Here is a 12,788-nt window from a genome sequence, read left to right as displayed (position 1 = left end):
GGGACCCAGGGTTTCTTCTCAGAACTCCTCAAATCCATTTTCGGCAACAGTCATTTAGGAGATGATGCGCCTGAGAGTAGAGTGGAGACTGGGAGAAGGTGAAGAGTAGCAGAAAGGAGGAAGAGCGTCTGGGGACCTTTTATGTCCCTCCTGCAAATATTCCTCTGTTTAGGGAGCTCTGGGCAGCTGTCAGCCCTGAATGAGAGGCATCTGGGACCAGACACTCTTGAGTGTCCTGGAGAGGCTGCCCTGCTTTGCTGTAAATGTGGGAAATGAGGCGCTGGGTTCAGGCTCCTCGTCTGTGGTATCCCCACAAGGCGAAGTGGCTCACCCAGCCCAGCTGCTCTCGGCCGCTCGAGGGCACGCCGCAGCAGTGACGGGAGCGTGCTGCCCAGCTGAAGCCTCAGCCGGCTCTGAAGGAATCGCCCCACCCCCAGATTTTGTGTGTGAAGATATTTCTGGGTAAGATCTTTGGCCAACTTCAATCCTCAGAGACATCGGGCATTTGTTCTTAAAAGGGGCTAAGAATGAAAAGGTTTTAGACAAAAAGGGGAGAACCTTAGACCATCCAACTCTCTCACTTGGATGAAGGAGTGAGCTGCAGAGCCGGGGAGGGACCTTGCTTTCACAGACAGCTGATTAGCAGCAAAACGAGAATGTCTGCCCCTGCCATATGCTTTTTCGTCTGACGAGCCAGATTGGCTTTGGGACCCGTATGACCAAACTAAAACCCCAGCCCCCATCAGACTCCGGGCAGGGGCAGCTGACCTGACTCTGGCATCGGCAGGCCTCCCTTAGGAGCTATTGGTCCTGGTCCTGAGGTCCCACCTCGCTTTCCCAAAGCAGCCCACAGCACAGTACTGTCTTCTTAAAGTCGCTGTATTTGTGGAGAAAGCTGGACGGTCTGCGAGGGAAAAGAAGAAGCCAAGGGATAATGAAAGGCAGCAGACTAGGAGGAAGCTGCATGGAGCAAGGAGGGAGAGGCTGGGGCACGGGCAGCTTCTTGAGGACGTTGAAGCTGCTGGGGCTTGGCCCCTCACACCCTATGGCCCTGGCAGGAGTATGCCTTCCACCCACCTGCATCCTGGACCAGGGGCTGGTCCTTGACCCTTTCAGGTGAAGGGCTCCGTAGGGTGGGCCCAACAGCAGCAGTTCCTCCAGAGAGCAGCGAGGACGAGGCCGTAGACCAGAGCTGCACCCAGCAGCCCCAGGTAACAGTAGGTGATGGCAGTGATGGTCTGTTCCACCTCCACTGCGGAGGAAACAGGCCCAGAATGAAAGGTGAGCCCAGCCAGCCCTCTGACATTGCGTCTTCATGGTCTCCTCCCTGCCACTGTCTCCTTCCAAAGAGCTTTCTCTGGCTCACTTTCTCCTCCTAGAGGTTGTATTACTCCCCATTTATAGATGGGGAAAGTTAGATTGAAGGTCTCTAAAGGCAGAGACGGTTTGGACTGGGTGTAGTAGGTGGGTGGGTGGATCTAAGGCCAAGAGAAGGTAAAAGACTCACCTGAGGGGCCACAGAGTTGGGGGCGAACCAGGACTGGACCCAGGTGCTCTTGCTGGCTCTGCGCACTTCCCCAGCCGTAAGCTCAGGGCTCGGCTCTGACTGCATCGTCCACAGGAGCTTCCCAGGTCCTCCGTGGGGAGGGCTCCTCTCCTCTCTGAGCTCCTGAATATATTCTGTTCCTGTCCTTCAGCAGACCTTCAGCGCAGTCTTCCTTGCATTCTAAACATTGGTTCAGTGTCTGACCTAGCTTTCTAGACTCCCTAATGTCCAGACCGTGTTCCAGTCATCCCTCTGCCCTGGCAAATACTTAGTACTCCATAAATATTTGTTGAAAGGGTCAGTTTGACAGTGAAAAGTCATGGCTTTACCACCTAGGGGAGCCCAGGTCAGTCTTGTGGAGGTCTTTACCAAGGAGGATGTCTTCACTGAGTCTGATTCCAGTTTTACAGTTCCAGCCTTTTCTTGCACCCTGGAACAGAGCAGATGCCTTCAAATAGCTTCCCTCTGCTGTATCCCCCAAAGGAAAGAAACAGGCATTCACCACCAGAGAACGCAGAAGACAGGAGTGACAGAGTGGATGTGAGGACCTCATGGGTGGCTGGTCCCACAACATCACTGCACAGGCTCCAGTGCCCAAGTCCAGGTTTACCTGGAGGCAGGGGCAGAGCCAGGCGTGCTTTGCCACACACAGTAGTGCCCATCTTGACCTTCTGGGTAGCCAGGGGGTAATCTGGGTGTCTAGCTTCCGGGTGGTTGCATCAGGAAGACTGGAGCACAACTCCTGGGTTCGCTATACTTACCTTGGCCCCAGGGCAGGAGCAACACAATTCAGAAGCCCCACTCTGTTGCAGGCCTTGGCAGGTCACAGACATCCCTGCCATCTCCTGAGGCAGCTGCAGCCAGCTGACTGGGATCCCCAGCTCCCGCAGTGAAGTCCTCCTCCTCCTGGTGTTGGCCTCTCAGGACCCAGGAGACCCTCAGAGGGTCAGGGTGGTGTCCTAGGGCCACACAAAGTGCATGGAAGGGAGGGCCAGAGGCTGGGATGAACAGGCTCAGCTGGAGTGGCCAGAGAGCCAGGGATTGCATCTCGGCTCTGGAGAATGAAGGGGAGAAGGAAGTCACGCAACACCACCAGCCTCTCTCAAACCCGTAGTCCTACTGCATCCCCTTTCTTCCCAGGCCCTCTGGAGACTCCTCCTTCCTCCATGGCCTTCCCTTGCCTTTCCCAGAATCTACTCTTCCCCACAGTTAGCCTTCTAGCCTGTTTAGCAGAATGTGATCTCTGAGCTTGTCTCTGCCACGTGTACCTTCCCTCCTCTGGGCCTCCAGTATCCTTCCTACAGAGCAAGGGAAGGAAATGGATTTAATCTTGTTGATTAGGCTTCCCCTCCTGGACCTTAAAGGTGTGGTCTAAGGTGTTCGTGTCCATCCTCAAATGCTTCTGGTCAGTCTTCTCATCAAGAAGCCTGAGTGTCTTCTCTGCTGACTGTCCACTCTTCTGAGCGTTCTCTTATTCCCCTCATCGCTACCAACCAAGGCTTCCTCCAAAGGGGATCCATCTTCTACACCTTTCTTCCCAAGCCAACGGCCACATGCTCCATTGCAGTCCTACACACCAGAGGCCCCAGGGCCCTGCACCCTACGACTCACCCTGACAGAGCAGATGGGTACCCTCTCCAAAGACATACTGGCCTGAAAAACCACATGGCACAGTATTAGGTGCCCTTGTCAGCAGGGCTGGCATTGCCCACGGTAAAGCATGCAGCATTCTGGGCCAAGTCCACCTCTGCCAGGAAGCAAGGATTCACACCCCCTTCTCCCTGACTCAGCAAGGAGGTGGGGCCACTCCACATCAGCTGCTGGTACCAAGATGCGACACAGGCCCTGAGCGGACTGGCCCGCACCACACACCAGCTCTCTGGATTGCTTTGTCCACTCACCACAGAAGGCTGCGGCTGGAACAGAGCGGGCTGGAAGACCTCTGAGGCACTTGAGGAAGCAGAGAGGATAATGACCACTCATTATAACTCCATGGTCGTTTATTAGGCACTCACTGAACTATCAGCTCAGATTAGTGCAAGATCTTTCTAGAGGGCCATTTAGAAATACCTATGAAATTTGTAAATCCTCATACCCTCTGATCTAGCAATTCTGTTTTCATAGATTTATGCTATGAAAATAATTAAACTCGTATATCAGTACACCTACAAGGATGATTATTATAATCTTTATAATAATGAAAAACTGAACAACTATTATTAGAGGTGAGATTAAATTTTAAAATGAGACACCCATGTGATACAATACTATGCAGCCCCCAAAAGGGAAAATGTAGAATTCCACTTCTGGGTAGGATGGAGTTTACAGCTGAATAATGCTCCCAGTGAGAATAAGTAGAAAAGCCAGCAAAACAGGTGATTTTTGTGGTTTAAGAGTTGCAGAAGCAACAGTGACCAGACGGGTTAAGATTGTGCAGAGGGGAGAACCATGGAGAGGTGAGCTGACAATCTCTTGCCACTTGCATTTGCCGATTCTGGCAAGAACCTGAGGACCCAGGTTCTCCCCAGGCCAAAGAAGGTGGGAGAAGGAGAAATTAGCAGGGTTTTTTATAGTTTCATGGGCTGGAGTGACAAAATTGAAGGCTTGAGGGGTCTCAAATATATATTTGGTTTCATGCCACTTGCTGAAATCTGAAATTTTACAAGATGGGATCCTAAAAAGCTAAGCCCAAACCTCTGTAAAGCAGAGCAGAATTTTGCAGAATCACAGTGCAGAGAAGATAAAGATTAGACTTCAAGATCTCTCAAAAGGAGAGACTCTGGTGAAATACACTAGGATTTCCGTTGAAAGCCCTAGAGGGCTAGGCCCCAGGAACAGAGGCAAATGAGAAGCAGATGGAAGTCTATCAAAACGACATTCCATAGACTCCAGCTAATAAACGTAGAAGGAATTATGGAATTAGAAAATCACCATTTGACAACCACCAGAGTAATAATTGCTCAGGCAAGAACTATGAATAGATGCTAAAACTGGCGGGTGAATGTTTTGCATTTTTGATTTGGTTTGGTTTTTTGTGTTTTGAGAACATAGTATTTATATATTCTCAAAGTACCTTCCCCCAAATCACTTGTTAACTACAGAGGCAAAAAACAGTCATGTACGGTGGAGAAACCTGGCAGACACAGCTTAAGCATGTGATTAAAGCTACATCAACAAGAAGAGGACAAACAGGCATCATGTGCCTCCTGATATAATGCACTGAGGACACAGCATCCTCTCTGTGGTATTCCTGTCAAAAATGCATAACCTGAATCTAATCATGAGGAAACATCAGACAAACCCAAATTGAGGGACACTCTACAAAATAACTGGCCTGCACTCCATCAAGATAAAGACTGAGGAACTGTTCCAGATTAAAGGAGACCAAAGAGACATGATAACTAAATGCAGTATGTGGCCCTAGATTGGATGCCGGACGAGAAATTTATTTATTTTGCTTTAAAGAATATTAATGAAAGAACTGGGGAAGTTTGAGTAATATTTGTAGATTAAATCATTTTATGAATGTTAATTCCCTGATTTTGGTCATTGTACTGTGTTACACTAAGACTGATGGCTGACTTCTCATCAGAAATCATGGAAGCCAGAAGGCAATGAAAAGACATACTTAGAGTTCTGGGATAAAAAAACTGCCAACATAGAAGTTTTTTACCTAATGAAAATGGGCTGGCCCAGTGGCGCAGCGGTTAAGTGCACACGTTCCACTTTGGTGGCCCAGGGTTCGCCAGTTCAGATCCCGGGTGCAGACATGGCACCGCTTGGCAAGCCATGCTGTGGTAGGCATCCCACATATAAAGGAGAGGAAGATGGGTATGGATGTGAGCTCAGGGCCAGTCTACCTCAGCGAAAAGAGAAGGATTGGCAGCAGATGTTAGCTCACGGCTGATCTTCCTCAAAAAAATAAATAAATAAAATTATTAAAAAAATAAAGATCTCAGATAAACAAAAGCTGAAACAATTTGTCACCATCAGACATGCACATAAGAAATCCTAAAGGGGGGCTGGCCCAGTGATGCAGCAGTTAAGTTCGCATGTTCTGCTTCAGTGGCCTGGGCTTCACCGGTTCAGATCCCAGATGTGGACATGGCACCGTTTGGCAAGCCATGCTATGGCAGCCATCCCACATATAAAGTAGAGGAAAATGGGCACAGATGTTAGCTCAGGGCCAGTCTTCCTCAGCAAAAAGAGGAGGATTGGCAGCAGATGTTAGCTCAGGGCTAATCTTCCTCAAAAAAAAAAAAAAAAAGAAAGAAAGAAATCCTAAAGGAAAATCTTCAGACAAAAGAAAAATGATCCTGGATGGAAATATGGAAATGCATGAAGGAATGAAAAGCACTAGAAAGGGTAAATATGTGGTTAAACATAAATAAATATTGTCTGAACAAAGCAATAGAAATGTATTTAAAATATATATTGACTTAAAATGTCTTATGAGCAGAACACAAAAGTTGGGAGGCGGCAAGTGAAGTTAAAGTACTCTAAAGTTCTAGCCTTACTGGAAATGTGATCACAGTAATATTGCTTTACACTATTAAGTCAGAAATGCATAGGAGTAACCACTAAAAGAATAATAAAAGAATGTTTAACAAGTCATTAGAGGAGGGAATAATGTCTTTTAAAATAATCCAAAAGAAGAAAGAAGTAAGTGAGAAAGGAACAAGAAACAACAAAGTAGATATAAACCCAAATATATTAGTAATTACACTAAATATAAGTGGACTAAATCTACAATTAAAAAACTAAGATAGAATGGATTAAAATCTAACAACTGTATGCTGCTAACAAGAGACACACCTTAAAATTAGGACATTGAAAAGTTGAAAGTAAAAATATTAGTACAACTGGTGTAGCTATACTAATATGAGACCAAGTAGACTTTAAGGCAAGAAATAGTGCTAGAGAGAAAGTTGTACACTTCATGATGTAAAGGCATCAATCCACCGGGAGGCCATAAACCCAACCATATCGCTAATCATATTAAATGTAAGTAGTCTAAACATCTCAATTAAAAGTCAGATCAGATCTTAAAAAAACAGACAAGACCCCACTACATTCCACCCACAAGAAACCCACTTAAAGACAAAAATAGTTTAACATAAAAAGGATGGAAATACTATACCATGCTACTACGAATTTTTTTTAAAAGTGAAGTGGCAGTATCAAAATCAGATAAAGTATATTTCAGAGCAAAGAATATTACTGACAGTAAAAAGGTCTATTTCATAATTTTAAAGAGTTCAATTAATTCATCAAGAGAATGTAACAATCCTAAACATTTATGCACATAATAACAGAGTTTCAAAATAAAAGAAGCAGAGGCTGGCCCAGTGGCATAGTGGTTAAGTTTGTGTGCTCCACTTCAGCAGCCCGGGGTTCACAGGTTTGGATCCTCGGCACAGACCTATGCACCGCTTATCAAGCCATGCTGTGGCAGGCATCCTACATGTAAAGTGGAGGAAGTGCGCATGGATGTTAGTTCAGGGCCAATCTTCCTCAGCAAAAAAGAGGAGAATTGGTAGTGATGTTAGTTCAGGGCTAATCTTCCTCACAAAAATAAAATAAAATAAGCCAAAATAATAGAACTGCATTGAAAAACAGACAAATCCACAATAACAGCCAGAGATTTTAACACCCATCTTTTGAAAATCACTGAGGATAAAGATGACTTGAATAATACTATCAACCAATCTGTACTAAATGGTATTTATGGAACACTCCACCCAACAACTGTCAAATACACTTGCTTTTCAAGTAGCTATGGAACATTTGTCAACTTAGACCATAGTCTGAGCCATAAAACAAGTCTCAATACATTTAAAAGGATTCAAGTCACACAAATATGTTCTCTGGCCACAATGGAATTAAAGTAGAGATCAATAACACAAAGATATTTGGAAAATTCCCAAATATTTGGAAAATAAACAACATATTTCTAAATAACCCATGAGTCAAAGAGTAAATCAGGAAGTAAATTAGTATTTTGACCTGTATGAAAATAAGAACAGGACACATCAAAAAATGTGTGGGGTGCTGCTGAAGCAGTAACTGTAAAAAGGCACGAGGGAGGGATCTTATTCAGGTGATAAAAATGTGCTAAAACTAAATTATGGTGATAGGTGTGCAACTTGGTAAATTTACTAAAAACAGTTGAATTGTACACTTAAAATGGCTGAATTTTATGGCATTTATACTTCAAAAAAAGTTGTTTTAAAAACACATACAGACTGAAAAGGAAGAAATAAAACTTTGATTATTTGTAGACAGCCTGATGGCATCCCAGTAACTTTAAAAAGTATAAACTACTAGAATTAATAAATGAGTTTACGTGCCGGCCCCATGGCCGAGTAGTTAAGTCCGCGCGCTCTGCTGCAGCGGCCCAGGGTTTTGCTGGTTCAGATCCTGGGTGCAGACATGGCGCCGCTCATCAGGCCACACTGAGGTGGCGTCCCACACAGCACAACCAGAGGCACTCACAACTAGAATATACAACTATGTACCGGAGGCCTTTGGGGAGAAGAATAAAAAAAAAAGAAAAGATTGGCAACAGTTGTTAGCTCAGGTGCCAATCTTTAAAAAAAATAAAATAAATGAGTTTAGCAAGGTCACTGGTTATAGATATAAAAAAATAAATTGTATTGCTACATATCGCCACAAATAGACAATGAAATTAACAAAGCAATATCATTTATGATAACCTCAAAAAACATCAAATACCTGGAAATAAATCTAACAAAAAATATGCAAGTCCTCTACATGAATCTAGACAACATTACTGAAAGAAATTAAAATGTATGGAGAGATGTATCATGTGCATGCAGAGGGACACTCCGTATTATAAAGTTGTCAGTTCTTCCCAAACTGATACACGGTGTCAAGCAGTCCCAATCAAACCCTAGCAGGTCTTTTTGTGGAAAACGATAAGCTGATCCTAAAATCCTTACGGAAATGTAAAGGACCTAGAATATCCAGGGAAATCTTGCAGAAGAACAAAGCTGGAGGACCCACACCAGCAGGAAGCAAGGCATCAACAGACTGATGGAATGAAAACAGCGTGGTATCGCGTAGACGACGGACCAGAAGACAGAACCCAAAATACGCACACACTTTTATGACAAAGGATACTGCAAGGCCATGGAGAAAGAACAGTCCTTTCAGTAAATGGTTCTGGGTCAACTCAATAGCCATAGGATATTAATTTTAACCTCTACTCTTAGCAGACTACAACCAAAAATCAGTTTCAGCTGAATTATATATCGAAATTGGGAAGGTCAAGGAGGAAAGCTTTTAGAAGAAAACAGGAGACTATCTTTATGAGCAGAAATCTTAGAAAGAAATCTTAGTAGGCAAAGATTTCTTAAATACAACACCAAAAAAATGTCAGTTATAATAGAAAAACTGTAAATTGAACAACATTATATTCAGGAGCTTCTGTTTATTAAAAAGACACCATGAACAATAGCGAAAAGAGCCATGAAGTGTAAGATATTCACAACACATAACCAACAGAGGAGTGCTATTTAGACTATATGAAGACCCCCTGCAGGGGCCAGTCCAGTGGCGTGCTGGTTAAGTGCGCACATTCTGCGCACCAGGGTTCGCCGGTCCGGATCCCGGGTGCGGACATGGCACCGCTTGGCAAGCCATGCTGTGGTAGGTGTCCCACATATAAAGTAGAGGAAGATGGACATGGATGTTAGCTCAGGGCCAATCTCCCCCAGCAAAAAAAGAGGAGGATTGGCAGCAGTTAGCTCGGCTAATCTTCCTCAAAAAAAAAAAAAAAGAACTCCTACAGATCATTAAGGAAAAGGCAAAGAAACCAGTAGAAAAATGGGCAAAAGGCTTGAACAGGCCCTTCACCAAACAGACCTCTGAAAGGTCAATAAACATATGAAAGGTGTTCAATCTCCTTAGTCATCAGGGAACCTGAAGTTAAGAATACAGAGAGACCAGCTGCGCACACACCTGAACGGCTAAAATGGAAAAGACAGGAAATATGTAGTTTCGGCAAAGATGTGGAGCAATTGAAATTCTCGTACATACCTATGTATCTGTTTTTATTCGTATTCCAAAATCTGAAGGAAATATTGAAACCATTAATAGTAGCAGTGTGTGGGTTTAGGATTATGGGAGGTCTTACACCTTTTAATACGTCTACTCCTGTTTACTGGTATTTTTCATGCTTTAATATTAACAATCAGACAAAAATAAAAAGGTTCACATATTTAAAAAAACAAGCCCCCCTCCCACCAAGCACGAACACCAAGACCCGGTGCCTAATGGCGTGTCCTCACCTTCATGCCTCCAGACCTTTCTGCAGCACTTAGACCACTCCGTCTCAAAGCCTCGCCTTCCTCGCAACCCTGGGCGAGCCTCATTCTCCTCCCTCTCGTCTCAGCCCCTCCCGTCCCCTCAGTCTTGGTCCTGCCACCTTTCTCTCCTGTCTCCTGGACTAGCGCACCCAGGGTAGCTCCCTGCGAGGCCTCCTCAGTTCTCCGCTCTCTTTTCCACAGTTCGAGTGAGGAAAGGCCCCGTCCCGTGCCCGCGTTAGACCCGGGCTGCACCAGCCTGCAGCAGGGTCTCCTCTCCCGACTGCCGACTGCTCTCACGTGGCAGTTTTCCCACTCCCCCTCCTCCCTCCGCCAAAGCCTCCCCAGCCCAGGTCTGCCTGGTCTGCCCCCTGGAAGGCCCCGGCCTCGGGACTGGTCCTGCTGACAGCTCTCTCCTGCTCCAGCCCATCCTCCACCAGAGGTCTGGCTTCTTTCGTTCTAATTTTGAGAGCCATCCATGTTGTTGCGTGTATCGATAGTTAATTAGTTTCTATTGCTGAATTGTATTTTATTGATAACTGTACCATAATTTACTTATCCATTCCCCTGTTGATGGACATTCAGGTTGTTTCTTGTTTTGGGCTAGTTCAAATAAAGCTGCTATGAACATTCACGTGTAAGTCTTTGTATGGACATATGCTTTTATTTCTCTCAGGTAAATACCTCAGAGTTACATGGCTGGGTTATATGGTTATATGGTAAGTGTGTGGTTAACTTCCTAAGAAACTGCCAAGCCATTTTCCAAAGCGGTTGTATGAGAGTATCCTTGACTGAGTATGATCAGTCTTTTTTAGTTTAGACCTTCTACTAGGTGTGTAGTGGTATCTCGTAGTTTAATCTGCATACCCTAATGATTAGTGATGTCACCCGGTAGCCATGCTGGGGGCAGGCCAAGCATTGGCAGGGAGAGGCCCACATGTAGGTGTCCGGCTGATGACCAGCCTTCCCCGCCGTACATGTAAGTGAGCAAAGCCTCAGATGATTGCAGCCCCCCAGCCTTCAAGCCACCCCTGCTGATGCCACATGGAGCAGAAACAAGCCGACCGCACCAAGCCCTACCCAAACTGCAGGTTTGTGGGCAAAATAGATGACGGTTGTTTTAGACCCCTATGTTTGGGGGTGGTTTTATGCAGCAGGGAGAACTGGAACAGCAAGTCTGTAATGCTGTTAACACTACTGACCTAGTTCCGTTCATCCACCTGTGGTTTATATTTGTCCTCTCAACAAACCCCCAGCTCCTAGAAGACGGACATCATCTCTTTCATTTCTGGAATTCTAGCCTCAGAACCTTGCTCCTGACCTTCGAGTCTTACCCTTTCAGGTCTCATACCCGCCCCCTCTTTGTGGGGACGCCCGTACCCCAGTCCCACCCCACTCTTCTTGTCTATTACATGAGCTCCTTCTTGCTCAGCCGGCCTCCAGCCCTTCGGCTTCACTTAGCCACCTCCCCAGCGGACAGAGTAGAGGGTTGAGGAGCTTGGGCTCTCCGGTTGGGCTGCCTGGATTTGAATCCTGTCTCTGCCACCCCTTGTCTAAGCCGTAAGAAGTTAGCTTAGAAACTCTTTAAGCTCTCTGAGCCTTGGTTTTACCTCCTATAAAATGGGAATGGTGGTACCTACCTCAGAGGGTGGTATGAGGCTTACATAAGCTGATCCATGTCAGGAACTTAGCAGACTCAGCCTGGCACCTGCTACTGTTATTCTTACCACAGTACTGTCTGATGTCTGTATGGATATAAAAACACCCATAAACCAACCCCCCCCCCCCAACCCCGGGAGCTCGTCAGCCCAGCTCCTGATGGAAAGGCATCAGGTGCATGGGTGGGAGGAGTTGCTATCCATTGTTCTGGGAGATTTACAAACGTGAAATCACTTGGGTTTTTAAATCCTGGCTTCTCCCTTTACAGGTTTTGTATTACCAGGCAAAATGTCCTACCCCTCTGAGACTGCCTCCTGCCCGAGAACAGGGATAACGCTGTCTACAAAACAGGGGTGATGCAGTGAGTTATAAGGCACCATTCTGACACAAAGTGAGCCCCTGAGAAATGGCAGCCACTCACATTAATAACATTGGCCCGGTGATGTAGCTGCTAACAGGTTACTCAGGAGAACAAGAGTGGGTGATGAATTTTCAATGTATACTTTTTGAAGCTTTTTAATCTTTGTATTTTAAAAATTAAATTCAAATTTTAATGCAATTAATAAATTCAAATTCTTAATAAATAAAAGTTTAAAATATGCTATTCTGTGTCCCAGATAAATATTTTTACCCTGTTTTATAGATGAAGAAACTGAGTCTCAAAGAGTGGAATAACTTGCCCAGGATCAAGCAGCTGGCCAGAGCCGGAGCCAGGATTTGAACCCGGGGCTGCCTGACTCCAGCGCCTGTGGCGGTTCCCTGAACTCACTGCCTGGTTTCTGGATCAGCGGCACTTCGGGGTTCAGACAGCGTAATGGATGGGAGTAGGTTCCTGAAATCGGCTTCCTGGTGAGAAGCTGGCCAGTGCCCAGTCCTCCTTTGACTCCTGAAGATGAGGCGTCTCCTCTGGAAATCTTCCAGCTAGGTGTCCTGCCTCCTGGCCTCTCACATTTGCTCCACCAGGTCTCCACCCCTCGGGCAGCAGCTGCATCTACAGTGAGCAGGCCCTTCAGAGGAGCAGACAACTGCCTGCCACCTCCACCCCCCCATCCCACTAACCAGTGGTCTCACAAGGGGAGCAGTGCCATTCCCACAACCCAAGCGATGGCACCCATGGGGTGGGGGGTAGTTTGGGAGGACTTTAGCACTCCCATAATCTCCATAAACTCCTTCCCCCCAGATAATGAAGCAGCTTCAAGGCAAGTCCTCAAATCCCCATTCTCAATGCCCCTCGTCAATTTCTACATCGATATTCC

Source organism: Equus asinus, chromosome 28, assembly GCF_041296235.1.
Source record: "Equus asinus isolate D_3611 breed Donkey chromosome 28, EquAss-T2T_v2, whole genome shotgun sequence".
In the NCBI taxonomy this organism is placed as follows: Eukaryota; Metazoa; Chordata; class Mammalia; order Perissodactyla; family Equidae; genus Equus; species Equus asinus.
The sequence above is the reverse complement of the archived record's forward strand: the minus strand, read 5'-3'. Positions refer to the sequence as shown.